At 43.5% G+C, this 26,246-nt stretch overlaps 1 protein-coding gene across 5 annotated transcripts in view; it reads right to left on the minus strand.

Annotated features, from left to right (window-relative positions):
* RAB11FIP4 (RAB11 family interacting protein 4) overlaps positions 1 to 26,246 on the minus strand; it is a 230,674-nt gene that overhangs the window by 51,096 nt on the left and 153,332 nt on the right. The window contains exon 1 of one of the 5 annotated variants that reach the window (XM_089478126.1): positions 5,252 to 5,322. The exons of the other annotated variants lie outside the window; for them this stretch is intronic. The gene's annotated coding sequence lies outside the window, so the exon portion shown is untranslated. Of the gene's footprint in view, positions 1 to 5,251; positions 5,323 to 26,246 lie in introns of those variants that run through there. 5 annotated transcript variants of the gene reach the window in all.

Below are 26,246 nucleotides of genomic sequence, written 5' to 3' on the forward strand. Positions count from 1 at the left end.
GTACTGAGGGCAGAAAAATGAAATGCACAGATATAGGATGGAAGACACCTGGCTGAACAAGACAAAATGTGAAAGAGATCTAGGAGTCCAAGTAGACCACAAGTTGAACATGAGTCAACAGTGTGATGCAGCAGCTAAAAAGGCCAATACGATTCTAGGCTGTATCAATGGGGGCTAGATCAAGGGAAGTAATAGTGCCAATCTATTCTGCTTTAGCCAGGTCCCACCTGGAATATTGTGTCGTTCTGGGCATCACAATTCAAAATAGACATTGAGAAACTGGAGCGTGTCCGAAGGAGGGTGACTAAAATGGTGAAGGGTCTGGAAATGATGCCCTATGAGGAATGACTTAGGTAGCTGGGGATGTTTAGCCTGGAGAAAAGAAGGTTAAGAGGTGATATGATAGCCCTGTTTAAATATTTGAAGGGATGTCATATTGAGGAGGGAACAAGCTTGTTTTCTGCTGCTCCAGAGAATAGGACCCCGAACAATGGATGCAAGCTACAAGAAAAGAGATTCCACCTCAACATTAGGAGGAACTTCCTGACAGTAAGGGCTGTTCGACACTCCCTCGGAGTGTAGTGGAGTCTCCTCTCTTGAAGGTCTTTAAACAGAGGCTGGATGGCCATTTGTCAGGGATGCTTTGATTGTGAGTTCCTGCATGGCAGGGGGTTGGGCTGGATGGCCCTTGTGGTCTCTTCCAACTCTATGATTCTATGAATTTATTGTGGCTGAATGTTGTATGAAAAGGTTAATAGAAGGTGGGAAATTCATTTTTTTAGGTACCTTGGTTACTGTAACTAATTTTCCTCAGGCACTTCCAAGCACTGGTGAAGTTAATATTATTTTAGACTCTTGCCTTAATGGTGTTAGTGCCCTGCACAGTACAGAATTATAGTAGTATGACTCCACTTTAACTGTCACAGAATCATAAAATCATGGAGTTGGAAGAGACCAGAAGTGAAACCTGGTCCAAAACCCTATCATGCAGGAATACACCACACAGTTCTACCCAATGGAATGTAGGGACTTACAGTTTAGGGGAGACGGTTTAGAATTCTCTGTGAGAGTGTTTTAGTGCCTTACTAAACTATAAATCCCAGGATTCCATTAGATAAATCCATGGCAATTAAAGGGGAATACTAAAGAGCCAGCATGGTGTAGTGGTTTGAGTGCTGGATCACAACTGGAGATCAGGGTCCAATTCCCAGCTCGGCCATGAAACCAATCAGGTGACCTTGGGAAAGTCACATGCTTTCAGCTTTATGGGAAGGCAATGGCAAACCTTGAACAAATCTTGCCAAAAAATCCCCACTATAGGGTTGCCTTAGGGTTGCCATAAGTTGGAAACAACTTGAAGGCATACAACAATAACAACTAGTGCTATAAATCTGTGATGTGGAATGGCCCTCTCCCAATATAGTGATGGCAGAGTTATCTTTGTAAGGAGGAACTTTTCAAAAGAATGCATTAAATGCCATGCTGCAACCATCTATCACTGTGTTCAGTTATGGACGGATTCAGCACATCACTGCATTAATTCTTCTGAAGAATAATTTCTCAAGCACTGCAATCTGCATGCCTTCACTTAAGCCAGCTGGTTGTGTGTGTGTGCTGACTGTGAGAGGGCTTGTTTGCTTGGTCTGCTGTTCAGGGTCCTAGATTCCTGCCCTGATGACAACCACTGCTTCAGCAAAACTCTGGCATACCCTAAAACACAAAGCAAAACCCACCACTCTGTGCCAAACCATTTTCTGCCATAGCTGACAAGTTGACATCATTTCAGGGCTGACATCCTCAGAAGACTCCCAAATCCTTCACTGTCAGCAGCTCTAGCAAATGATGCAGCAGGTAATAGATCAGAAAACCGGAGCCGATACATTTTGCCGCACAGCAGAGATTGACTAAGTCTGCCCAGCCAGCAGTGCACCAACTGGCCCAGCCTAGTATGGCAGCCTCTTCAAACTTTCTAAGAAACAAGGGGTTCCCTTTGACTAAGGCTCTTAATAGTAAAGGGCAACTCTTCTCTTTGTCTGGTGTAACTATATAGCTGCTAAACTACAAACAGACCAGATTTTGAAAAATCTTGTTCTGCTGGTAAAAACTGGAAGTAGAAACACACAGCTCTAGAGACACCCTGTCTTCTGGAGTAATAGCCATGCAAATACCACTTCAAAACACAGACCAAAGTGTATAACCAAATGCAAATTGTGTTGAAATGTGACACTTCCGACCAGTGTGCTTGGAATAAGCATGCAAACCACATGTGACATACATGACTTGGACTTGGTCTAACTTAGCTATCATGCATGATTGTTGGACTGGATGGTTCTTGTGGTCTCTTCCAACTCTATGATTCCATGATCATGCAGCAACAATCTGTTCCCCCCTGCGTTAGTCACACATTTCTAGACCCAGAAGTTTCATTATTCAAAGAAGTGGCCAACTACAAGCACCCCTACTGACCCATAAAGGCACTGAACCTTTTCAGAAACCTAGAGATGCATGACTAGTGCTCAGCCAGAAATCCCCATTGATTGATTTTCCCTTAGCCAACCTCAGAAGAGCTGCTGTAAGAAACAGAAACTTTTAAAAAAAAAAAAAACTAGGAAGAGCTCTGTTAGAAGATCAGACCAAAAACCTGTTTAGTCCCAGGAAAGCCAGCCTATATGACATTCACCAGCACAATTTGAGGGAAACAGGACCCTTCTTCTATTTACATTCTGCAGCAACTGGTCTTCAGGAGACATATATACTCTATAGGAACCTTGTGACTAGCAGCCAGAGGGGGCCTCCTTCTCTTCAAATTCATCTAATCCCCATTTAATGTCACCCAAGTTCCCAGTCATAGCTGCATCCTAAAGCACTGAATGCCATTGTTAGACTAAACACTGTATAGGTGTTGTTGTTGTTTGCCTTCAAGTCACTTCCGACTTACGGTGACCCTAAAGAAAACCCATCACAATGTTTTCTTGGCAATTTATTATTATTATTATTATTATTATTAACCTTTATTTATAAAGAGAGCGGTTGCCATTGCCATCCACTGAGGCTAAGAGTGTATGACTTGCACAAGGTCACCCAGTGGGTTTCCATGGCAGAGCTTGGATTTGAACCCTGGTCTCCAGAGTCATCGTTTCTAGCTCAAACCACTACCTTACGCTGGCTCTCATAGGCACTGTGGTAAGATGTATATCATGGCTACGGATACGAACGACCACAGAGCTGTTTCACAGAATATGAGATTTTCTCTAGAGACTGTCAGGCTTATCTCCCAAAATGTAAAGTAGAAACACCCATTCATTCTTCAGGCTGCTGAACAAACAATGTCACCAACCTCCCTTGCAGAAGGGTTTGAAATGTCACAAGGAGATGCTGGTACATCTCCTGCTGTTCCCAACCTCTCTGCCCACACACTGTCTGACACAGTTTGGATTTCCCCCAAGTCCCCAAAAGCAGGAACCCAGGATAGCTTTCTCCAAGCAAACATCAGCCAGCACAGATCTTTACCCTTGGCCAGAAACTCTGCAAGCATCCTGCAACGGCGGGTTGTGCAGGTGGGTGCATATGTGCATGCATACAGGACAGAAGAGTAAAAAAGGAGACATACTGCCCTGTCATCCTGATCATTATCATTCAGTCACCTGGACTCCGTCCTGTCCCAATTCCACTTTTCTTGCCAAGATCTGGACAGAATAGACCGGAGAGGAGAGCCTTTAAGATCATTTACCTTGGACTGACACCAATGCACTGCCACTATTCACAGGCACTCAAAAGACCAGAGAGAGAAAAGGATGGAAGAGGACATTATGCACCAAATTAAGAAGGCTGAGCAGACTGCTCAGAGTGGGCTTAAGCATGCTATGGGACCTCTGGTTCCACAACCAACAACCATTCTCAGAATTCATGGAGCCAGGGGCAGTCCAAGTGGTCTGAAGCTGAGTTAGTTCTCCAGTGTGGATGCAGATCCCCAACTACTACACAACAGAAACCCCTTCTCCCTGCAAAGGCAACCTGGGAAAGCAGCCCCCACAGTCCCTCAGCCCCTCTTTTCCTTTCTTCTCCCAAACCAGCCACTACCAATAACATCCAAGTGAAATCTGGAGGGATTTCAGTGTCTAATCTGCTTGGAGGGGCTGCAAGGGCAGGAGGGGAATCCTGGGGACACGTGCCAGCCCTAACAAAGAGATCCCCCTCTTCTCTTCTGCTACACTTTGACCTCCCCCAAAAAAAGGCCAAAAGGGGAAGAAGGGGAGGCAACGCTTTTTTAAGGGAGGGGGGTCCTCACAAAGACAGTCATTCCCTCCCATCCGGGGAGGGGCAGGCGTCCTCCTTTTTCCGGACCGGTCCTCCATTTGAACTTTCCCTCTCCAGGAGGAATTCCAGCAGGTCCTCCCTTTGGAACAGGGCTAAGAAAGCAATGGATTTCCACTTCTAGGAGTGCTGCTAGCTTTCCTTTGGGCCTGTCCTCCATTGTTGCTCGCACGTCCTCCATTCCGCGGTGCCTTTTTCCTCCTTTGGGCTTAGGACACCAGGTCGCCCTCTTCCTATTTCTCTCCCCTTCAAAAAAAAGATGCACCCCCAAAATGGAGAACGTTAAAAGAAGGAAAGGAAAGGGAATTCGAAAGCTCAAAGCACTCCTAGAAACACCACGCTTCTTAAGCCCTGCTCAAAATGGAGGACCTTTTGGACGCCCTCCTGGGCAGAAGGTTGAAAGTGGAGGGGATATCCTGGAAAAGGAGGACAAGGCACCTCAAAAGGGAGGTCGTTCAAGAAAAGTAGAGGACAGGACTCAATAGAAAGCTCCAAAGCCTAATGCAGAAATGCAAAACCCATGCTTCTTAGCTCAAAATGAAGGGCATGGACGAAGAAGAAATGTAGGGCATGGCCAAAATAGGATGCTCAAAGCACTCACGACCCATGCTCTCAAAAGGGAGGACATGTAGGACATGTAACAACTAGAAAAGCATGCTTCTTAGCCATGCTCCAAAAATGGAGGACAGACGAGGAAAGGAAGGCAAATAAAATATGTAGGGCATGACCACAAAACAAACAAAGATGAAGCTCAAAAGCACTCAAAAGTATAAAACCAGGCTCAAAAATGGAGGACACTTTGGAGGGTCCTCCTGGAGAGGGGGGCTGAAATGTAGGGCGCGTCCGGGAAAAGGAGGACGCCCGGGGGCAGCCCCTGCTCCAGGCCAAAGCCCTCCCCAGTGCCCTGTACCTCCTTCCTTGGAGGTCCCCTTACTACCTGGATGGACAGCGAGGCTCCTCCGCTGCTGGGAGAAGGAAGGCAAGGGAAGGGAAGGCGCCTCCTCCTCCTCCTCCGCTCTCTGCCTCTCTCTTCCTTGCAGCAGCAGCAGCAGCAGCAGGGCAACAGTTGGCACTGGCGCCCAAGCCACGCCCCCTCGCTCTCCGGCCCCCCCACATCGCCCGAGGGCTGTTGCTAAGCGCCCCCGGGCGCTTCATTGTATCCGTCCCGGTGATGTCACAATGCCTCCGGGGGAGGGGCCTGGAGCGTTCGGGTTGCGAAGGTTCGCAAAGGGGGCGGGGCCAGGAGCCCCAGAAAGGTGAGGACTGAGGAGGGCTCTCCAAGGTGCCCTACGTTTTCAGCCAAAGCGTCCTCCGCAAAACACACTGCAGGAATAACCCACTTTGAGACCGCTTTAACTGCCCTGGTTCAGGGCTAGGGAATCCTGGGAATTGGGGTTTTATTGTGGCGCCAGGGCTCTCTCTGACAGAGAAGGCTCTGAATCACATTCTCTCAACCAACAGTATATATATATATGTGTGTGTGTGTGTGTGTCCTACTCACTCCCATGCCAGCATTCTCTCAACCAACAGTATATATACCTATAGTGTATATATGTATGTGTGTATGTGTGTGTGTGTATATATATATATATATCTAGCCCACTCTCTTCCATGCCAGCAATCTCTGAAGATGTCAGCCATATCTGCTGGCAAAACATCAAGAAGAAACTCTTCTAGAACATGGCCTCATAGCCAGAAAAACCCACAAAAAACTCAGGCTCAACGTCTCACAAAACTACAATTCCCATAATCCCCTAGCATTGAGATAGGGGTCTCAAAATGGATTATTTCTGCAAGGTGTTTTGGGCCTTAGAAGCATGGTTTTACAATTACATGAGTGTTTTGAGGTTTTTGTTTGATCATGCCCTCCATTTTTATTGCGCATCCTACATTTTGCAGGGCCTTGTTGTTGTCCTCAGGGTGACCAGAGGGCCTCTATTTCCAGGACCTCTCATGGCGCTGGCATACTTTAGTTGTGTCATGAGGAGGCAGGACTCACTGGAATGTCACCAGGATGTTTCAAAATGTCCTCCAATTTGAGCATCACTAAGAGGCCCACATTTATATTTGTATGAGTGTTTTTCAAGCATTTCTTTTGTCATGTCCTACATTTTCCTTGGATGTCCAACTTTTGTGGTGCTTTGTCTTCTTTTGCAATTAGGATATCTGTGCAACCTCTCTTAGCAGCCCTCAAGTAGATCTTGACTTGTGGACACCCTGTGGTTTTCCAGGACCTGTCCTACGTTTCAGCCTTCTGTCCAGGAAGAATGCTCAAATGTCCTCCATTCTCAGCAGGACTACGAAGGAGGCATTTAGTGTGTTGAGTTTTTATTTTGTAATGCCCTCCATTTTTAATGAATGTCCTATGTTTTGCGGTGCCTTGTCCTCCCTTGTGGTCACCCTGGGAGGGATGGGAGGGAGAGCTGAGGAACTGGAAAACAAAACTGCTCAGGAGAAGGAGCTGGGCTGCAGCATGGGCTGGACTAGCTAGGCTGCATCTGCACTGCAGCTTGAATGCTGTTTGAGACTGCTTTAACTGCCAGGTTTGCTGTTGTTTGTGAAATTGAAGGCTTTCACGGCCGGCATCCATAGTTTTTTGTGGGAGTTGGGGGCTATGTGGCCATGTTCTAGAAGACGTTTTGCCAGCAGCTGTGGCTGGCATCTTCAGAGAATGCTGGCATGGAAGTGAGTGGGATATGTATACTGTTGTTTGTTGTTGTTGTTGTTAGCTGCCCTCCAGTCAGCCTCCACTCATGACAATCCTGTGGATGGTGAGTCACCTGCAAGACCCCCTGTCCTCCATTGCTCAGATCCTGCAGACTCAGGCCCCATTGAATCAATCTGTCTGATCGGTGGTCCGCCTCTCTTTCAACTACCTTCTACCTTTCCTAGCATTATCATATTTTCTAGCGAGTCCTGCCTTCTCATGATATGAAGTATGACAATCTCAGTTTCGTCATCTTGGCTTCCAGAGAAATTTCAGACTTGATCTGTTCTAGGACCCATTTATTTGTCTTTTTGGCTGTCCACAGTATCCTCAGCATCCATCTCCAGTTTGCTGGCATTGTTAACTTTTCTCAAACTGACCTCGACTCATGGCAACCCCATGGATGAGACATCTCCAAGACCCCCTGTCCTCTAATGCTCTGCTCAGGTCCTGCAGGCTCAGGCCAGTGGTCTCCCTGATTGAGTCTGGCATGCAGTCCTCCTCTCTTTCTACTATCTTCTACCTTTCTTAGTGTTTTTGCTTTTCTAATGATTTGAGTTGATTTTCTTTTTATCAGCTTTCTTCACTGTCAAGTTCTCAGATGCATAGATGGTGATGGGAAACAGAATGGCTTAATGGTTTGAGTGTTGGACCACGACTCTAGAGATCAGGGTTTGATTCCCAGCTTGGCCCTGTAACCCACTGGGTGACCCTGGCCAAGTCACACACGCTCAGGCTCAGAGCATAGCAATGGCAAACACCTTCTGAAGAAAGCTGCCAAGAAAACCCCATGATAAGTCAGAACCATAAGTCAGAAACAATTTGAAGGCACACAACAAGCCACATTACCTCAATTTTGATGGAAACCTCCCTTTCCTGTAATCTTTCTTTCCTCCTACCATATAAAATCCCATCTTCTACCAGGGTCAGCCCTACAGTTTGGGCCAGATGAGGCAGCTGAGATCTGGGAGAACATGAAAGTGTGGTATCTTATTTGTTCCTCAAGTTTACCATTGTATCTTTTGTCCATCTTGACAAGTGCTTGTGCAATTTTCTTCCTCAGGTACCCAAATAAATTGGGCAGTCCTAGTTACTATTGCCACGTGTTTGTGTGTGTGCATTTGATATTCTGTCTCAGGCAGCAAAATATATTTGGCCAACCCTATCCCCCATCAACCCGTCCTTATTGCTGTTCTGAGTAGCACATTTTTTGGGAAAGGGTGAACATGGAAAGGATGACACTTTTCAGCAGATGCACTGAAAATGCCAATGGTGGCCACTTTTAAAGTCTCCTGTAGACAGACAAAGCCGAGCAGCTCAGATTGCCATCTCTGCTTCTGTCTCACCAACATTAATTATCCAGTACTGTAGCATGCCCTAATTTCTCTATTCCCTAGCTGTTCTGCTCCATTCCCGCTAAAATAGCACAGCTCAGCAACTTGAACTTCCAGTAGCCATGCTTGTTGCTTGTGAGAACTGCCATCCACAACACTGAAGCTGCTTCTGCCTGGTGTACTAGTTTGAAAAGAGGGTAATTAAGACAGAAGCCTACCAGAAAGACAGTGAGTATTCAGAATCCGGCTTTTCCAGATCACTCCCCAAATGTCATGCCTCTATGTGTGAGAAAATGTGATCAAAGAAAAATTATTCTTGCATGTGTACAGTAAAGCAATATATTTTCTTTCTTCTCTTCCCACACATGCTCTGCAGGACACAAAGAAAAACAGACACCGTGCAAGAAGTGGAATTCTTTTTTCAAATGTACATGCATACATTCCCTTTCGATCTGCACAGGGGTTGTGGCGGAAGCAAAAGGAGAAATTGCAGTTGTGACTCCTGCATGCTTTACTTGGAATCAGTCTTGCTAAAATCAATGCAACATTTCCCTGCAGGGATGCATTGAGAATTGATGAGTGTTGAAACTCAGCTATGTGGTCTTCCTACAAAGGAGATGGGTTTGCTGCAGTGTAATCATAAGCAGATCTGTAAGAAAGCACTCATACTTCCCTGCACTGCATCATGAACAACAACCACCCAGATTCTGTGACTAGAATGTTATGATGGGCAACATGAGGTACCTTATTAGCCAATGCTGTTTCCTTGGAAGGTTACTCACACAGCCCTGAGAGTGTTATGCTAGTAAAAGGAAGCATATTAAAGGTGTATCCAGTATGCCATATGATGTGGTGCAGAGTAGGTGTGAATGTGTGCTTGTATCTCTTCACTGTATCTTACTTTGCGTGATTTTCCATTTGTGTTCAAGTCATTTCTGACTTATGGCGACTCTAAGGCAAAGCTATCTTGGGGTTTTCTTGGAATTTTTTTTCAGAAGGGGCTTGCCATTGCCATTCTCTGAGGCTGGCATTGGATTTTCTGTGTATTTCTTCTGGAAGTGACTCACTTTCAGAAGAAATACGTTGAAAATATTTTTTACCAAATACCACTGTGATGTAATGGTTTGAGTGTTGGACTGTGACATTGGAAACCAAATCCCAAATTAGCCATGTAAATCCACTGGGTGACCCTGGGCAAGTCATACTTTCTCAGCCTCAGAGGATGGCAATGGTAAACACCCCTCTGAAGGGAGTTTACCCCCTTTTCCTTGCCAAGAAAACCCCAGGACAGGTTTGCCTTAGGGTTAAGTCAGAAACAACTTGAAGGCATACAACAACAAACTAAAAGAATGTACTTCTGGTACCAAGATATACCAGAAGAAATAAATTGAAAATACTTTAATTAACTATGGGCTTCCCCACTAACCTGGGGCATTGCTACCTCTTCTATGTTACTTTCACACTGAAGGAACACTTCCCAGGTGTATATTTTCCATCTTGCTCTTGGGTAAGAAAAACTCTCCTGATCTCTCAAATAAACAACAAAAGTATATCTGTTGCCACATACACTTTGCAATAGTTATCACATGACAATGCTTCTGCTTTCAAAAATTGCTCGCAGTAACTTCCTTCCTTGGTAAAGTCTTGCAAATTCTGGCTCTATATTATGCAAATTCTTCATTATTGTGTAAATTATGCAGTGATGTGGAGAAAAATAAATGACAATGAGAACATTAAACAAGGTCTAATTTTGACATAAGCTTGTTCCTTTGCTATCACTACCTGGGGCTATTGCCCATGTCAAAACCAGTCATAAATGGATTCAAAAGGCAAATGAGTATGGACTTTATTCTATAGTTCTGGAAAATCTTCAGTACACACATCCAGGTACCTGCACATACATACAGAACCACACATTCAGGGATCATTAAACAGTCAAAGTACAACTGTGCCTGTTTGGTGACAGCAGTTTTAAATTTTGGCTTTTCTTATTCAGTTTGTAATTATGCAAATACCATTTTTGCACACTGGACAACTAATTGGGAAATTGGCTTTAGAAAAATAGGAAATGATGAATAAATTGAAGAAGAATATGACGATCCTTTGACTAATTATTTACAAGACTGCAGCAAACTCTGGCTATGAGTCTGCAGGCCTGAGAAACAAAGGTTGTTTAAATAATTATATAGTAAATTCAGGGTTATCCGGATGTAAATAAGAGCTTCTGACCAGATAACAAGTGGTCGCAAACTTGCATCAAGGGATAACAAGGGATAACAGAGATCAGGAACTTCCAAATTCTTCCTCCTTGTGACTAAACTTAATGGTGGAGATCTTTAAAAGATTTCAGAGCACATTCTCTGTCAGAGGTGGGCAACTGCACAAGGGTCAGAGCCTATCCCCCCCATGTGCCCACCCATCTGGATGCACCAGCACATTTTGGCATATCAGAAGTGATATAACATCACTTTCAACTACCTTTTTGGCCAGTTTTTGGCAGATTCCCCCCCCCCCCGCCCCATCTTTCAAAAATGTTTTCAGGGTGTTTGGATGGAACCAAACCACTGCATTTCTATTTGGTTTTAAAAATTATTTTAGTTGATTTGGCGGCAAAAAACAACAACTGAAAATTGACCTTTAAAAAACCTTTTTTCAGGGTCTGGGGGGCTTGGATGGGCTTGGCTTTCACTTAGGGCTTGTAAGCGGCACATGCAACCTGTTTTTTTTTTCATTCCTGCTTTATACCCATGGCCAACCTTGTCATTAGACAGAGTGAGGCAGCTACCTAAGTAGCAGTGGAGTATGATGAAAGCACAGCAAATTACAAGTTATTTAGTTTGAGGCAGAACCCTATATGGACCCTTGGGCTTAATCAAGAGTAAATCCTTACTTTTACAGCATAAAACAGTTTAAAGTAATGGTTTAGCCAATGACATTTTTTTTAAAGTCTGTCACAAATAAAAAGGTGTCTAAAAGGCAAATTTTTCATAATTACCCTGTGGATTTAAGTGTGAAATGTCTCAATATATTCTTCATCATCCAGCCTTATTTCAGAACCTGTCAGTGTATGCATTTAAAATGATTGCTTGAACAAAGCTATGTTCTCAAATAACATGTGTACCACACAAACATATATAAGTAATAAATGTTTAATGAGAAAAGGCTTGATAGAAAACATGTTTTATTGGTGGCTGCTAGAGTGCTATATACTCATGTTTAATACATGAAGTGAATGTTAGGCCTGGATCATATGATTTCTTGCAATAATTACGAATTTATAGGCGTCTTGTTGATATAAACCCACCAAAGTGATAACAAAGGTATGACTCTTAAATCGATCATGCCCTCTATGGGTATTGATAGGACATGGATTTGATTAAGCCATAGGAATTGCAAGATGTATTTTTCCTCATATTTCAGCAAAATCCTGTTTACATCATTGTTTTTGTTAAAGGTTAAGAAAATTTGCTTTTCACAAGACCAAAACACAAAGCAATGCCATAGTCTCTCATATGGAGATGTTACCTACACTGTCAAATAAAAAAAAAAACCCAGTTTACAAATTACACTAAGCTAAAACTCTAGCTTTACAGACAGGATGTAAACACTCATCTCTTTCTGCAAGCAGACTGATATTCCAACAGTGTTTTGCTACAATGGTGCGGTACATACTGCCAACAAGCGGTGTACCGGCGCAGATCTTAGGGTTATTGACCGTGCAGCAACCACACGGTTCCTAAGCCTACTACGTACGGGCGGCGTTACAATGGCGCCACCCCATGTACACAGGCGCCGCCATTGTGACGTAAGTGATGCACGGTGTCCACATGTCACGGTTGTTACACTCGTTACGTCCGCCCTGCGGTGGAAAAGGAACCCGCTTTTCCCGGGTTCTTTTTCCTCCAGAGAGAAGGCATGTGGTTTGGCGGCTGCAGCTTCCTTCTGGAGGAAAGTAGGCTGCCCGCAGGCCTCCCTTTTCAGGTGGTCTGTCCCAGGCCTTAGATTCCTATAATGTGCAAACTCAGAATGTAATCATTGTTCAGGATTCATATATCACACAAAGCTATGTTTAAATGCTTATCCTGCAACAGTTCCACAGATGAAAAAAGGTGTGGCCAAGAAACAAGTGTGTGGTAGAGATAGCAAAAGCTATCAATGAGGAAGACTATACAAGTTAGGAGGGCTGCAGCAGTTTTCTTTTGCCTGAGTCTACTAGGAAGGGCAAGATTATGCCCCCCACTCCTTTCTCCCCTGCCACTTTTGCACTTGGAAATCATTTTGTACCAATTGAAGCAAGCTGAGGACAAAGAGGGAAATTGGGAGGAGCACCGAGAAACTAGGAGAGTTTCTCTAGTCAGTGCCTCAAAACTTACAGTGCCCAGGATTCCTTAGGATACAGCCACAACAATTACAGTGGAATAACAGTGCTATAACTGTGTAGACTGAAAGAGCTCCTAGTTTCATTGCCCATCCATATAGGCATCCTGATTCACCACTTTCTTTCTTTGTTAGATTTCATCCCCACCATTCTTCTGAGATGCTCTCAGCGTCATTTGCACAGCAGGACACTGAACATTCACTACCAGAACCTGCAACTCCATTTGACAGTTTGTCTTAGGGTTCTTCAGACTGCATTTTACAATTTCATGCAATTTCAAATAGGGAAAAGCATGAAACGTGGATATAAATGGTCTTATATTGACAGCTGCAGACAGTGCATATTTCGCTGTGTGCAAACACCAGACAAATTAGGTGCAAATATCACCTAAATACCATAAAGGCACCAGATTCTATCTGATCTTGAAAGCTAAGCAAGGTCAGCTCTGGTTAGTATATGGATGGAAGACCACCAATGAATACAAGGGTTCAGGTAAGCTACATTTCAGAGGAAGGAACTGGCAGAACCACCTCTAAGTATTCCTTGCCTAGGAAAACCCAATGAAAATTATGGGGTTGCCATAAGCTGATAGGCAACTTGAAGGCACACACACACACACACACACAAATAGCAGGAAGCCATTACTGGCTGCAACCCCCAGCAAGGGTACACCAAGTGAATAAGCAGTGAAATCCATGCATTTCCATTCACATGTAACATAATACGAAGGAAAATTTTTATGTTTTTCCTCCATATGGTGATGGATGCAAGAATATATATAGTATCTCTAAATCTGAAGTATGCTTTAATGTTCACACAAGACTGCCTCAACGGCTTGGGCTTTCCTATGGACTTTAATGGAAGGGGAAACTCCTCAAATGTAAAAGGAAGGGTCTATGGATCTCTTTCTTCCACTGATGTGAATGGAAATACCTTCTCATGCAGGAGCTCCACATTAATAGTGGAATCTAGATCAGGGCAGAGAGTGCACCATGGAAAGTAAACACAGCAGAGCAAAGCCATCTCAGAACACATTATCTCCTGGCACTGATGGACTAAACTACTAAGTAAATAAATGAATTCTATGTACAGGCCCTGGAAACACCTCTGAAACTATCAGCCTGAAGACCAGGGATAATCTGGGGATTTTGCTAGTCTACCGACCACGCCGTTGTCTAGCAGACTCCCTGACTGAGCTGACACAGCTCGTTTCTGAGCTACTGTTGGAGTCCCCCAGACTTTTAGTTTTGGGGGACTTCAACATTCCGCTCGAGACCAGCTTAACAGGCGCGGCTCGGGAGTTCATGGAGACCATGACAAACATGGGCCTATCCCAAATGGTCATTGGGCCCACACATTGTGCAGGTCATACACTTGATGCGGTCTTTAGTACGGAACAGGAATATCCGTGGGCGGAGGTGGTAAGTACCTCCGCATTGTCATGGACGGATCATTTCCTGGTCAAGACGGCACTGAGAGCCAATATCTGCCCCACCGGGGGTGGTGGACCCATTCGATTGCCATGGTTGCCTTGACTGACGATCTGCGTCTCAGCATTGACAGGGGTAGTGTGACCCAGTTGGTGCTCTTAGACCTCTCAGCGGCTTTCGATACGATAGATCACGACATCCTCCTGGACCGCTTGGGGGGATTAGGTATCAGAGGCACTGCATTGCAGTGGTTCCGGTCCTTCCTCTCGGGCAGGTCCCAGAGGGTGCTGCTCGGGGACAGTAGCTCCAGAAAGAGGGAGCTCCTTTGTGGGGTCCCTCAGGGAGCTATTTTTCCCCCAATGTTGTTTAACATCTATATGAAGCTGCTGGGTGAGATCATACGGAGTTATGGTGCTGGGTGCTATCAGTACGCTGATGACACCCAAATCTATTTCTCCATGTCTCGTTCGTCGGCCTCAAATTCTAATGGCATCTCTTCTCTCAATGAATGTCTTCGGGCAGTAATGGGCTGGATGAGGAAAAACAGATTGAAGCTGAATCCGAACAAGACGGAGGTGCTCACGGTAGCGGCCCCGAAACCAAGAATTGGGTTGCAACCACCAGTTCTGGATGAGATCACACTCTCCTCCAGTGACCATGTTCGCAGTCTGGGGGTGCTCCTTGACTCGTCGCTCCTGATGACAAATCAGGTGAATGCGACGGTCAGGAGCGCCTGTTATCAGCTTCGGCTGATAGGCCAGCTGCACCCTTTTCTGGAAGTAAGGGATCTCGAGACTGTTGTGCACGCGCTGGTAACCTCATGCCTTGACTTCTGTAATGCACTCTACACGGGGCTACCCTTGTGCCTGGTTCAGAAACTACAGCTGGTTCAAAACATGGCAGCCAGACTTGTGTCAGGAACATCTAGAAGGGACCACATCACTCTGGTTCTGAGGTCCCTCCACTGGCTGCCTATTGGTTTCTGGGCCCAGTACAAGGTGTTGGTTATTACCTTTAAAGCCCTAAATGGCTTGGGTCCAAGCTATCTCAGAGACCGTCTCTTCCCATACAATCCTCCCCTCACCCTCCAGTCCTCTGGGAGGAACTTGTTGCAGCCTCAAAAATCGAGGCTTGTGGCGACTTCCCAGAGGGCTTTTTCTGCTGTCACCCCTAGGCTCTGGAACGGCCTGCCGGACGAGATCCATCAATTAACATCTTTGGACAGCTTCAAAAAGGCTGTCAAGACGGATCTCTTCAGGCAGGCCTTCCCAGACTGAAATATCCCGGCCTCAGGATCTCAGGATTTCCCCCCCTACGCTCAGTAATGTCTCCAAAGCCCCCTTTTCTTTTCTTTAGAACTGAAGTTGCAGTGGTTTATTGGTTGCTATTATTTTGTTTAATTTATTGTTGTTTTAACTAGTTATTGTGGTTTTAAATTAGATATGCAGTTTAATAACTTTTTAAGGGGGGAGGGAAATATATTGTTTTTATGCTGTATGTTATTTTAATGTTGTAAACCGCCCGGATTGGTTCGCCACAGGGAGGTATATAAATAAAAAATTATTATTATTATTATTATATAGCAGTCTCTTGAATTAAGATTTCATTTCCCATCAGCGCCTTAAAGAAGCAGTTAATGATTCTTCCACTGCAAACTTGCCCTTTAGTTCCAGGGTAACTAAAGTTATTAAGTTATTATCAGCAAGAAACAAGAGCCAAAATGGGAGAAATTGATACTAATTATGTAAAGTTTATTTATTCAGTTGATATGTGAGACACCCTGAGAATATTCATATTGAAAGTGATACATTTTAGTTATTTGTTACATTAATACATCCCGCCTTTTCGCCAGTGAGCACAAGGTGGTATACATGGTTCTCTTCTTTTCCACTTTATCTTTGCAACAGCCCAAGGAGCTATTTAGCCTTCTCTCTCAGAGGGCTTTGGTGTCCCACTGAACAACAAATCCCAGCATTCCACAGCATTGAGCTATGGCAGTTAAAGCAGTATCAAACTGCATTATTTCTGCGGTGCAGATGCAGCTTAAATTCCAACAATCTGAGCACAAACTGAGTCCACAGTGCGCTCCTCTGTAACCCACAGTGATGGCTGGAAAGTGAACATTTATATTCAGTTTCAGAGGGAATGGAAATAAATTACAAGAATTTTTGAAAATCTATTGCTCTACCTTTCACTTTGTGTTCTGGAAAACGGTGATGAGGTCAGAGCAGAAGAGTAGCAATGAGCAGTCATGTAATGTGTGAACTGTAAATCTCTAATCAAATCTCATTACAGCCATGATGTCAGTAAATTATATTAGTTATGCCTTCCTCTCTGTTTCTAGGACTGCATCTACATTGCAGAATTAATGCAGTTTGACACTGCTTTAGCTTCCATGACTCAATGCCATGGGATTCTGGGATATGTAGTTTTGTGAGATAGTCTTCTCTGTCAGAGAGCTCTGGTGCCACAACAAACTACAAATCCCAAGATTCCATAGGATGCAGCCATGGCAGTTAAAGTGGTGTCAAACTGCGTTAATTCTGCAGTGTGGCAGCAGCTTGTGTTTTCCTTTGTTAACCATCCCATTTACTATATGAAGCTTCTTGTCTTTCCTCCTAAGCCCACCCTTCAACACTCCTTTTCTGTCTCTGTGGACAACATTTCTATTCAACCAGTCCAGCAAGCCCGCAGTCTTGGTTTTATCTTTGACTCTTCTCTGTCGTGTATCCCTCAGATCCAGACCACAGCCAAGGCTTGTAGATTCTTTTTATACAATATTGCCAAAATCCGACCTTATCTCTCCGCCTCTACTGCCAAGATCCTGGTCCATGCCCTAGTGATCTCACGACTGGATTACTGTAACGTCCTCCTGGCTGGGCTTCCTCTTTCTCACCTCCGTCCTTTAATTTCTGTCCAGCATTCAGCTGCACGCATTATCACTTCCACCCACCGCTCTGACCACATCTCTCCTTTGCTGGCATCCCTTCACTGGCTCCCCCTCCCTTTCCACATTCAGTACAAGCTCCTGCTGTCGACGTTCAAAGCCCTCCATGGGCTGGCCCTTTCTTACTTATCAGACCTTCTTTCTCCTCACCTTTCCGCTAGGGCCCTCCGTTCTTGTAGTCAAGGTCTGCTGTCACAGCCCAGGATTTCCTCTGCCCCATCCCGGATTCGCCCCTTTTCACTTGCTGCCCCTCACTCCTGGAACCTTCTTCCCTCGCGAGCAAGAGCCATCACTTCTTTAACCAGCTTCAAAACGGAGTTGAAGACCATCCTGTTCAGGGCAGCGTTCCCAGGCATTGCGTAATTGTCACTTGCTATTTGATGATCTTTTCTTCCCTGTTTTATTGAATCATTTCCTGTATTGCTATGTATTTTATATGTATTATCCTACTAGAGATACCCCCTCCCCACCCCCACTCCCTTTGTGTCGTGTCTTTTTAGATTGTAAGCCTGAGGGCAGGGATCTGTCCAATTAAAAAGATTGTATGTACAGCGCTGTGTAAATTTACAGCGCTTTATAAATAAAGGTTAATAATAATAATAATAAATGAAAATAATACTATTCACACAATACAAGGATCTCTACCTACTGAATAATAATTTTTGTTACCAGTAAAAATGGAGAAGAATTTCCATTCACTTTATCTTTTTTAAGAATTTAGGAAAATATTTTTTAAAATAAATAAAGGTTATTTTTTCAATTCACTTATGAATAATGAGTAAAGAAAGAGTTACTTTTTAAAAACTGTAATGGATAACACAAACACTCACAACTCCAACTGAAGCTATCGTACCTTAGATCACATGAGACGGCACTGGAAAAGATGATAATGCTCAGTAAAGCTGAAGGCAGTAGGAAAAGAAGAATGTTCTATAGGTAGATTAATGCAGCCAAGGAAGCCATGGCTGGCTGCCCTGAGTTTGCAAATCTCTCATTCATTGATTGTTGTGTGCGTTCAAGTCATTTTCAACTTACAGCAACCCTAAGGTGACCCTAGCATGGGGTTTTCTTGGCAAGATTTATTCAGAGAAGGTTTGTCATTGCCTTCCCCTGAGGCTGTGACCTGCCCAAGATCACCCAGTAGGTTTCATGGCCAAGCTGGGAACCCAGCCCTGGTCTCCAGAGTCACAATCCAACACTCAAACTACTATGCCACGTTGGCTTATTCACAGGGTTGCCGTAAATGAAAGCCAACTTCAGGGCAAATAACAACAAGAACATCCAAAAACTACTGGTGATTGGGGGGGGAATGAGGAAAATTGACTTATAACTACTTTTAAATAGTAATTTTGCAAGATCTGCTCTTTTCCTTTCTTTTTGTGTTTTTAATGCTTGCTAGTCAACTATTTTCTGTTGTTGTTGTGTGCCTTCAAGTCATTTCCTACTTATGACAACCCTAAAGTGACCCTATCAGGGGTTTTCTTGCCAAGATTTGTTCAGAGGGGGTTTGCCATTGCCTTCTGCTGTGACTGCAAGAGTGTAACTTGCTCATGGTCACCCAGCAAGTATCCATGGTTGAGTAGGGATTTAAACTTTGGTCTTCCAGAGTCCAAGCCCAACAGTCTCCAAACACAAATTGACAAATAAAATGGAATAAGGAGAAATGTCATGGCTGTCCAGATGTCAATTGAGCATAGAACATCTGGTCCACCCTGCTAACATCATTTGATGGCTAAAGAGTCAGGCGAGGTGCATGAGGGCCATAGAGAGGAAAGGGGAGGAGGAAGGCAAGGCAGCTACTGTTGAATCTTATGGCCCTATTGTTTCCTGAAGGATGGAGGTCATTAAGGAGACAAGCTGTGACAATCCAGCATTCAGACAAGACAATGGTGGGTTTGTTTTTAACTGGAGATGTCACTGCTGCAAAACACAAGCTCCCAGGACCACCTCCGTGAAACAACTCCAGGTGTTCCAGTACAGTTATCGAAAGGATATGAACCAGATCTTTCCAACTCAATACAGGAAAGTGCTAATGGTTTTTGTAATCTGTTTCAAACATATGAACAGACCTTGGAAAAACAAGCTTTTTTGGACTACAACTTTGAGTATGGCCATTGGCCATGGTGGCTGACGATTCTGGGATTTGCAGTTATCAAAAACATTTTCCCTAGTTTATTATTATTATTATTATTATTATTATTATTATTATTGATTGGATTTATACCCCCCCCCCCAAATTGGGGTTCAAGGTAGCTTACAAATTAAAATGAATACAATATAATTAAGTAGATACAAAAGAACAATAGTGAAACAGAATCAGGGCCAGCATGGTGTAAGATTTGAGTGCTGGACTAGGACACTGGGAGATCGGAGTTCAAATCCTGTCTCAGCCATGGAAATCTACTGGGTGACCTTGCATAAGTCTCTCAGTCTCAGAGGATGGCAAATCCCCTCTGAAGAAACTTGCCTAGAAAACCCTATGATAGATTCGCCTCAGGGTCACCATAAGTTGGAAATGTCTTGAAGGCACAGAATAACTACAAATTAACAATATTAAAACATTTTAAAGCATACACTTAATAATGATTAAAAGCAATTTACAACAGTGCGATTGAAATAGTCCAGCACCCTTTTAAAAGCCCTTAAAAAATCCTGCAGCTCTAGGGCTTCAAGCAGGGGGCCATTGCAGCCTCTGTAGAGACTAGAGGTAGCCACCAAGAAGGCCCTGCTGCAGCCACCTGTGAAAGTGATGGGACTGAGAGAAGACATTTCATACTGAGCTATCTTTCTAACTCACTGCAGTATATTCTAACTGGCATCAGTTCCCAAAAGACAGGTAGCAAGGCTGAGAAGAACCCAAGACTTTTTTCCTCCGGGGATACCAGGAACTTACTAGAGAAGTTCTGTATGCCAAGGAAGTGCTATGGCACTGATATAGTTCATGCAAATATTTTCCAAATATTAGAGTGCACTCAACTTCTATTATAGTTGGTTTTTGCAACCATTTCCATTTTGCTTTGTTTTCTTTCCTTAGCGCTAGATTCTTCACTGAAGGTGATTATATCAGGAAGTAAATACCACTGTCAGTCTCACTCTCATTAGGAAGCATGTTATCCCACTTCATGGAAGGATGTTGCAAAAATATAGATATATAGTTTTGCTTCTAAGTAAACAAGGATAGGATTATGTTGTGAGTTCTGCAGTCCACATACAGTTTTGAAATGCTAACAATCAAAGGCCCGCTTTCCCTCACAGGGAAAACATAAGAAATGCTAATGAAAACCAACTGGTAGGGTTGCCATGGCAGATTTCAGGGCTGGGTGGAGGAAATTCACAAATATTATCACACCTTGCCTTGGAACTGCAAAAGATGAAGAAGGAAAAGAAGGGGAAAGAGAGAGGGGGAGAAAGCAGTGTTGCTCAAAAGCATTTATTGTGGTTACTTTCAAAACCTCATAATGACAGTAGAAATAGCATGACTGCAGGTCAGACACATTCTTCTCAGCGGTGCTTAAATGTTAAGGACCACTTTGTTGTTTTAAATAGTAATCACATCCATTGTATAGAACTACAACTGGTGAGTTGACAATGAATACACATGCTGTAGAGAACCTACACCCTTGGCCTAATTTTATGTAGCCCACAAAGATGGAGTGTCACAAAGAAAGTTGGAGGTTCTGTATAATATTCAGAATAGCAAAACCCATTCATTTTCTCTACTGGCTCTGCCCACCATTGACCATAGTTCTCAGTCAACTTCTTTTCCAGGACAGTGGCCATCTGTAGAATGATGGATCCTTATCCTTGTTTGGAGAAGTACATGGCTTGATACACTGGTATATGTGTGTATTTGTGGGAAATAATGCCTTATTAAGGATACAGCCCCTGCCTTTTGCAATCTCTTCCTAGCTCCCACTGAGCATAATGGAGCTTTTACTTTCTATTTGTAAAAACTAAACATCACACACCAACATTCTTATTCTTAGTAGTATTTCACCATCTGATGATCTGATTCTTTAGGGCTAGCCCCAAGCCCTATATGCATAGGCCAAAAGGCACCCCCTGCACCCTCTAGTTCTGGCATTACCGTATTCAGACAACTGGGGTATTACAACCTTAAACTGCATTTTAAAAACATACCAAATGAAGTGCCCAGGCATGTGATTGTCTCTGAGTGCCTGATTCTGACATCCAAAGTGTGTGACTTGTGGTAGACGTGCTGAGTGGCTCAGGAGGATGCCCATGGAGACAGCCACTATGTTGCAGGAATAGAGAGCCAGGAAACAGGTGGAAGTTGTGGTAGTTCTGAGGTCAGAATACTCTTGCTTGTGCAGACAGAGCTGCAGTCATTTTGCTATCTGTCTTGAAGAGCAAGATGGTATCCCCTTCCATACTGCACACAAAACAGCTGAAGGGAACACTGTCCTTCACAGCACCTGGGGGCAACAGGTGAGTTGGGAAGGGGGACACAAGGCAGGTCATATGCCACAGAGCTCTCTCCTTCAACATTTTGCTGCCACTTTCCTCACTTTGCCTAATGGAGTTGCTGGTCCTGTAATATTATATTGCCACATAAACACTGTGGCTGTTAAACTATAGGAAAAAAGGATGTGGAACACTCAATAAAGCAACATCGTAACCCTGGCAAGTGGAGCACAGCTGCTCTTTTCTCTCCTCCTTGCTGTACTTACTACCCAAATTCTCAGTGATTTTAAATATCTGTAGAGCACTGAGATTGTGGTATGCAGATGGGATGGGGCTCCTCCCACAGTCTTAGAATGGGGCTCAATGGGAAGGTTTCCTGTTCTGTTTTTCTCTGTAATCAGTTATTCTCTGACAAAATATATCTTGTGTGGTATGGTTACTTTCTAAAATGGCAGTGCAGAGAGAAGCATACCTTTGCACCAGATCCTTATACCTGAGCCTTAGAGGCTTTCCTGACTCTGTTCAATAAAGCATCAGATCATGTTAAGGTCAGGTATACCATTAGGCTGTGTGAAGTAGCCTATTATAGCCAGCACATTTCAGGATATCATTAAAGAACTGCAAGCTGACTATTATTTCCCTTGTCTTTTTAAAAATAGTCACCACCAGGGGCTCTTTTTTGAATTTTTAGTCGAAGACATTAAAACGTTTTAGGTCTAAATTCAATTGCTAGTCCTAATTTGAGCAGACCCACTGAATCAATAGGTGACCCACTAAGTCAATCCTTGTGTTAATCCCCATTGATTCAACTGGGTTTAATAACTGGATCTGAGCCATAGATTGCCCCTGAAACACACATACCTCATTCAAAAGGTAGAAATGAAATGTGTGTGTATGTTTGAACAGAAATTTATATTTGCACAGAGAAAGGGATGGGGTAGGAAGAATTAATTCCTGAATCTCAGTATTTTCACATGATACCAAGTGTATGCTGAAGACAAATACACTTAATGCAGAATTTCTCTCTCCCTGTCTATCTAATATATTGTTCTTCCTCTTCACCCTTGCAATCTTCTCCTAGACTTTACTTCTAGAATGTATGGAACATTTAAACTCCCAGAAGCCCAGAGTTTCAAAACCAGAGGTGAGCTCTGTAATTGATTTGCTTTCATTAGTGCTCTAAAAGCATCTGTGGATCAAAAACAATAAAAAGCGCTACCATCATTTCTTTTTAGGTCAGAAATGCACCACCTTGAGTAACCCTTGGGACTCTTCTCCTGAAATGATAGATCTCTTTCTTTGTCAATTTTAATAAAAGGCAGCCCCAGAAATGAAGCATGTGCCATGTGCTTTCAATAAAAGCAAGACCAGGGCAATCAATAGTGAAAGCAATCTGTCCTCTCTGGCTGTTAGCATCAAACCTCTATAAAACAACAAGGCTTCACTTGAGGGGCTCCTTGGCTTCCCTTGGCACAATGAACCCACTATGCTCAAAGCACATCTGTGCTTCAGGCCACTTACAGGCATATGCTTCCATCCATTCAGACATGGCTAGAAGCCTGCTTTTTGCTTCCTTTCAATGAGGCACCATTGAACACTAGGTAGTCATACTTGGAGTAAAAAGTTCTGCACTGGGCTTCACACAGCACTGGGTACAAGAGGGCTGCAGGACTGTTTTCTTTTTCATCACTGTTTATATCCTGAAGTGGAGTCCTGGCCACATCCTGCCACACACAAAAGTCAATCCCTTAAAATGGATAGCTAACGTATGTCCCTGGACTGTCTTATATTATGTAGTAGTAACCAGGAATTATGAAAAAGAGGACAGGATTCCTGTCCCTTTACCAGTTGTAAAGAAAAAAAGAATTTCAGCAGGCAATGCTTGCATTGCATGTGATACCTGTGGAAATTACTTCTTTCCCACAACTATTACAAACACAGGAACCTTGTCTTCTTTTTCATATGGCCAATGTATATTCAGATGTCTTGCACAGGGAATATGACAACTGGTGGGGAAGGGGCACTGATTGGATCAGGAAAGACTCTGGGAGTGTGTCTGGGGAATTTTAACCTAAGGTGGCATTATGCATTTCTCCAGATGCTTTTGGACCGCACATCCCATAGTCAATGGTGAAGAATGTTGGGAATCGTGGTTCAACAACATGTGGAAGTTTGCGGCTGCTTTTCACTCCTGGGTCACAGACTAGCAGCTTAAAATTATATGGCAAATCCTGAGAACAGCTCTCTCAGTTTGAAGCTGGCTTGCAAATGAGGCTGTATGATCCCCTGAGGCTGGAAGCAGGACCTAGGCAGATGAAAGTAATGTGAAGGTATTGCTTTTATCCTAGTGTTTTCCTTGGTCAAGCAGGATTTTCAAGTTTTTAAGTACTACAAATGGCTGAAAAACCCACATATCCCACAACAATAATGAAAGGTGGGGGGGGGGGGAATAAAACCAGGGATTTAATACTCTTACGTTTTAAGGATGCATCTACACTGTAGAAATAATGCAGTTTGACACCACTTTAAGTGTCATGGCCCCATCCTACAGCACCCTGGGATTTGTAGTTTTATGAGGCACCTTTGCCAGAGAAGGCTAACGACCTTGTAAAACTACAAATCCCAGGATTCCATAGGAGCAGTACATAAAGTGGTGTAAAACAGCATTATTTCTACAGTGTAGATGCACACTCAGTCACAGATTCCCATATTAGGATGTTGAATAGCACTGGGCCCAGAACAGAACCCCACTGGTCACTTCTCTGCCGGATGAAAAGGAACCATTGTTGAGCACCCTTTGGGTTCGGCTGGTCAACCAATAGCAAATCCATCTAACAGTCACATTGGCTAGCCCACATTTTATCAGCTTGTCTGCAAGAATGTCATGGGGGACATTGTCAAAGGCCTTACTGAAATTGGTAATTTTATCAAAAAAGGAGATCAGATTAGTCTGGCATGACTTGTTTCTCAGAGACCCATGTTGACTTTTTGTGATTATGGCATTGCCTTCTAAACAGCATTGCCAATTTCTGGGGAATTCCCCAAAATCCAGGGAATTTAATTAATTTCTTTCCAGGGATTTTGACTTAATATTCTGATAAATATTGGGGAATTCCAGGGATTTTGGATTTTTGTAAAAAAATTCCAGGAATATCTTCGAGGCTTGTTGGAAACACTGCTTCTAAATGTTCACAAACTCTGTGTTTTGTGATCTGCTCTAGAATCTTTCCTGGTATTGATGTCAGACTGATGGGGTGATAATTGTTGGGTTTCTCCCTTTTTGACAATGTTTTCCCTTCACCAGACTAGCTCAAGACTTGCCACTATGCATTCTCATCTGAACTGGGGTGCAAAGTTAGAAGGGTCATCTCCCTAATACTCTAATACTTGTTGTGCATTTTCATATATAGACAAAATGTGGTTTCTCATTTTATATATGGACTACAGCAAAACTCAAAAGACTACTACCTACTTGCCTTAATATGCACCAGTCCCCTTCAGATTTCCCAACCATAGGCATGTCTGAATTTGCATTGTGGTATACAATAATTCAGATTTACAACATTTCTCTAGAAATAAATAACAAAATAAAGGTCTCAGTAGCAATAGTAATAACAAGTACATTTCTATATTAGCACTGAACTAGCACTCACCATAATCTCACCACAACACATAGCTCTCCTTGTGTGTCTGTCCAGTTAAGCAAGGATGGAAGCAAAGACGAGAGAACTAGGAGAGTAAGGTAAAGTAGCAAGGCCATTTGGAGTTTTGGTACAGAGTTTTGAGTGGTAAGAAAACTTTTTGGACTGGCTTTCTTCTAGCAGTCCAGGTGAGACAGACAGCATGGAGTAGTGGTTTGAGTGCTGGACTATGGAGATTATCGCATAGAAGATCAAAGTGGATTGCTCCTGTCTTTAACCCATGGTATTCGCTCACACCCCTGCATGCTTATCCCATTATTCTCACATCCATAAAGAGTAATGGGCCTGTCATTTGATATTAACGTGAGTTTCTGTTAATACCAAATGATGGATCCATTACTCTTTACTGACGAAAGAAAAATGGGATAATCACACAGGGATGTGATAATCTTCCCCCCGACTGCATGAATATGACAGGTTAAGGACACTTTGCTCCTGTCTGATAATCTCCTTTGACTCTGGAGATCAGGGATTGAATCATGACTCAGCCATGTAAACACACTGGGTGACTTTGGGCAAGTCACTCACTCTGAGTCTCAACAGCAAAATCCCTCTAAAGAAATTTGACAAGAAAACCCCATGATAGGGCTGACAAGTTGGAAACACAACAACAAGGCCAGGGGAGTGGGAGAAAGCAACTGCATCTTGGAATTGCTGGAAAGAAGGGGTTTCCTTTACCTAGTTAGAAGGGAGTATGAAATGAAGGGATAAACTCAAATCCTGCCATTGGTTGGAAGAAGGTGTTTTCTTTGCCTATTTAGGTGGTGTGTGAGGCAGAAAGAGAAACTGGAATTTTGGTGTGGCTGGAAGGGGGCTTTCTTTGCTTGCATGGTGGGTGAGGTGTTGAGCAACTGAAGTGTGCTCTCATATGGCAGGCCTGCTGGAAAGGACACCATGGATGTGCTGCCTTTCTCTCTCCTAATGTGTTCTCTGCAGCTGGGATGCCTGCTGGAAAAGGCACAGCAGAACAACACAGATCCTACCAGTTGCTCTCAATTTGTGTGCTCTTC

The sequence above is a fragment of the Sceloporus occidentalis genome, unplaced genomic scaffold (assembly GCF_023333645.1).
Source record: "Sceloporus occidentalis isolate IW3139 unplaced genomic scaffold, rSceOcc1.0.p SCAF_1, whole genome shotgun sequence".
Lineage (NCBI taxonomy): Eukaryota > Metazoa > Chordata > Lepidosauria > Squamata > Phrynosomatidae > Sceloporus > Sceloporus occidentalis.